At 36.3% G+C, this 4,333-nt stretch overlaps 1 protein-coding gene across 1 annotated transcript in view; it reads right to left on the bottom strand.

Moving 5' to 3' along the window:
* The window catches only part of LOC141438606 (uncharacterized), a 164,440-nt gene that overhangs the window by 51,514 nt on the left and 108,593 nt on the right, over nucleotides 1–4,333 (bottom strand).

The following is a 4,333-nucleotide window of genomic DNA, read 5'->3' on the forward strand; positions in this document are numbered from 1 at the left end:
CGGTATTAAATGTGTTCTCTATTAACACTTTATTAAATCTTTTGGGATCTAGACAAATTCTTAATGAACCATCTTTCTTTTCGATAATGACAAGATTACTCACAAACTTTTTGGGTGTTCGACCTAGCAATTACTTGTTGATCCTCCAGAGACTTCAGCTTCTCCGCAAGGCGAGTCATCAGCGCGTTAGGCACTCGACGTGGGGGTCTCACTACTGGTTCCACTCCTGGCTGAACGCGTAGCTCCAATGGGTTTTTAAATTCACCCACACCCTGAAAAAGTTGAGCATTTTTATTAATAATAATTCCTTGTCATTTGAGGCATCAGTTTTGACTAATATTAATATTATTGTTTTTCAAAAGTTTTAATTGTATTAAATGACTTGAGTCTAAAATTGGTTTAGCTTTTCTCCTTTATTACTAGGAACTCAGACTCAAAACTGTCCTCATCATTCTTAGTATAGACTTTTAATATTACTTTTCCTATTGGCATTAAGTGCCTACCACCAAAGACCTCTATTATTGTTTTTGTCTCAGACATTTTAATATTATTTCATCATCGACAAGTTTATTGAGATCATGCTGTGAGATCACATTGATCTGCGCACCTGTGTCACACTTAAACAACACTCTTTTATTATTCACTCTTAATAGCTCTGTCCATTCATTTTTACTGAGATCTATGGAGCAGACTAGTCATAAATCATGAATATTATTGTCTGCATCACTCTCATTATTATTAATATTATGCACCTTCTTATTAAAGTGCACCCAACACTAAAATGGTTGAGCTTTTGGCATTTGCCACAAGTTTTACCATAAGCGGACAATTTTTGGCCCGTGCTCGTTTACATTTCAGACACATGTAATGTTTGCTATTATATTTTTTACTATGGAAGTTATTATTATTACTATTGAATACATTCGGCTTTTTTAATCTATGATACTTATCTTTATTACTATTGTTGAAGTGTGAGTGTTGGGACTGGGTCTGCGACTGCGACTGACTGCAAGCACCTCCCTGGACGGACTGTTCAGTGTCTTGATGTGTTCTTTGGAGAGCTCCGCCGATCTGCAGACTTCAATTGCGCGCTCCAGGCTTAGATCCTTGATTTCTAATAGTTTTTGTTGTGTGCGCCTATCCCTGACTCCAATCACTATTCTGTCACGTAGCATTCTGTCCTTCATTTCTTCGAAGTTGCAATTTTCCGCGATTTTTCGGATGCACGTGTAGAATGAGTCGAATGTTTCGTCTTCTTCCTGGTTTCTTTTATTAAAGTTGAAGCTGTTAATTACCTCGTTTTTTGTTTCGGCTTGAAGTAACTGTCAAATATCTTAATTATATCTTCGAGTTTCGCCTTTTCTTGGTCGTCATCGTTTTTAATACATTAAAGTACAGTTCTTGTGCCTTGTAACCTATGCAGTTTATTAATATAGCGCCTTTTCTTGTCTCCTGACAACTTTTCAAAACCCGCCGCAGTGATGAAGTTGCGAAACGAGTGCTTAAACCTCTGCCATTGAGGCCAGCAGTTGTCGAGATTTTCCAAGTTCAAACCTTGAGGCAAGGTATATTGAACGGCACCTGCATGGGCTATGGACTCTATTTGAGGCTCTTTATCTGCCATAATTAATATTATTGGTGTACTTCAATAAATACCTCGTCTTCGCCGGTTCGCCGTGACACGTGTGTGGGAATCTTCTTTAATCTTCGTAATCTTGTTCCTACCGGCTGCGCCATGTATTGTTGTTAAATAAAGATTCTTATTATGGTCTTCAGTGGTTTATTTCAATCATTTAGTTACAATCTTAATTATGTTAATATTAATATGACCGGCTAGGTCAGAGGTCGGAGGCCAGAGGCACAGTGTTGCCAAACACACAAACAAAGGAATTACTTACTTTTTAAAATACGTTCCAATACAGAAACAAACAAAGAAAGAAAGATTTATTGGTTCCATCAGTACCACCATCTTACAGTAATAGGAATAGGATAAAAACACTAAAACTAACAATAAAAACAAAGTTGCGTAGTGACACGACAGGACACCAAAAAGGCCTCCACTCAGCATGTGTTGCCACACGTTATGCGCAGCAATGCTGGTTATTTGTGGAGCCCACACTAATAATATATACGTATGCATGAGCCAAGTCCCTTTGCCCCAGTCGCAAGACGGACCTCTCGGAATGACCTCTTTATATCTACAGATGTAGTGCGTAAATTCGTAAAGTGATAACTTCACCATTATTAGGAACGTTATCATCAATATAAAAATATTAATCAAAGTTTAATAAAGGTCTTATCCATCTTATGCTTTTGTCACCACATTGCATCGGTCCTCCGCCCTTTATATAACCTTGCATATAACGTATGTACTTAAGTGAAGGCCTCGGTGTAATTTTAAAGAACTCCCATGGGAATTCAGTGGAATCCCGGAATTTAATGATTTACGCGTGTGAATCCAATAAAGTAACCTTTCGTTACGATCAAAGTAAAAAACTTTCATGTCCTATTTATAAAGAAATTATGTAATCCTGCTACAAGAGCCCTCCCGACAATCCATTAAGCATTTTTCAAACAAAGCTTAAACGATACAAATTTGAAGAACACAATCAAGGGCTTCAAATAACTTCTTTGCGACACAAAGAATAAAAAGCGTACTTTTGTAATCCAATGCTAACTCCTTAAAAACGTTCAGAAGGTGAATGGGGAAACGAAAAGGGAAAATACCTGCGACGGATTCCTTTGCACCGCTTGTAAGCCTCAGACGATACTTAATTATCATACACGCATATATACACATTGAATTTGAATTTGGATTAATTGTATTTATAGTCGATGGTATCGAGTTGTAGTATAAAACTCGGTACATCACTATTTAACACTAAGCGATGTGAATTAAAGTATTTTCTACTGCTTTAAATGAATTAATCATTTATTATTATTATTAACACGAAGTTGCGCAAAGCTTTTTATCCCCTATTTCCTTAAAACTAGCTAAAAGTTTAATAATTTCGGATTTGTTTGTGACTTGTGTTTTATAATTTTGCTAACTATTACTAACCGACTTTAAAACACATTTTAAATATGAATTAAAATGAGTTTTAGTTAAAAATTACATTTAATACAAGTTATTTGTTATTATGTTGACTGTACATTTTGTTACCCGTACTTGCATTGTCATCTAAACTAGGAACATTTCCGTATCAAATTTCATGTTGATTCTATTAACCATGTGAGGAGTTCCGTCCTGCAGGTATAATCCTAGCCAGACTACCAGGATACCACGATTTACAAAGTAGATATGCCAAATTTCAGGTCAATTTCAGGTCAACCGATTCCTTGAAGTAGGTCAAATTTAACATACAAAATTTGACCCGTACATACATGTATTACATTGCAAGTTTAAAGCCGAGTTTAGATTTGCAAGAAAAATCGTGCAAGTTTCATTATGTACATTGCGTGCGGCGCTCGATTGACCACTTACACAAACTCGTTGGCTTTACGGCTTCGCAATGTAGGTAATGCAACTTACACGATTTTTCTTGCAAGTCTGAACTCTGCTTAAAAGCTTGTAAAAACTTGGCTAGGCTGTATGTAATTTTATGGTTTTTAAAGTGTGTACGTAATATTTCTTACCTTAGTAAGGTTTTTTTTTTAAAGCAAAAATGAGGCATTTCGCTTGTTTTATTTTTGAATGATAATTGTAAAATAAATAAGCGAAGCGTGTTTGAGAAAAAATTGAATTGGATTTTCCGGGTTATTTTTTTTAATTAATACTCCTTTGGTATTATTGGTTTTGGCTTTTAAGTCTGCCAGTATTTTATTTTTCCTGCACTCAATTAAACTTAACCCGTACAGTAAATACGTTCTGAGTGCTTTAATTAAAAAAAAAACATCAATGAAGACAATGAATGCCACGTGCCTTCACAATTACTGTAACGTAAACCAACGGACGGATTAAATATGACATCAACGATCACCTTTCAATGGAATCTCGACCCTGTACTCAGTGTAGAGAGGGCTTTTGATGCGCTTGTATGAGTTAATCCTCATCTAGGATTACCCTGTGTCATACTAACCTCGTTACGAACTGTCCATTCACTCACGTTCATTGACTCATTGCTGTCAAGTTGGTATAAAATGGTAACTAACTTTAGGATCAGTCCCTATATTTCACCAACGTGACAATTGTCAGTGACATGTCGAGTGACAATGAGTTCATCTTATGTTATTATGTCCAAGGGCGGCGGTGATTGCTTTCCATCAGGTGACCGGCCTGCTTGTTTTGCCTCGGTTTACTCATTATCATATATAAAAAAACCTGGTACTCCAG

The sequence above is a fragment of the Choristoneura fumiferana genome, chromosome 19 (assembly GCF_025370935.1).
Source record: "Choristoneura fumiferana chromosome 19, NRCan_CFum_1, whole genome shotgun sequence".
Lineage (NCBI taxonomy): Eukaryota > Metazoa > Arthropoda > Insecta > Lepidoptera > Tortricidae > Choristoneura > Choristoneura fumiferana.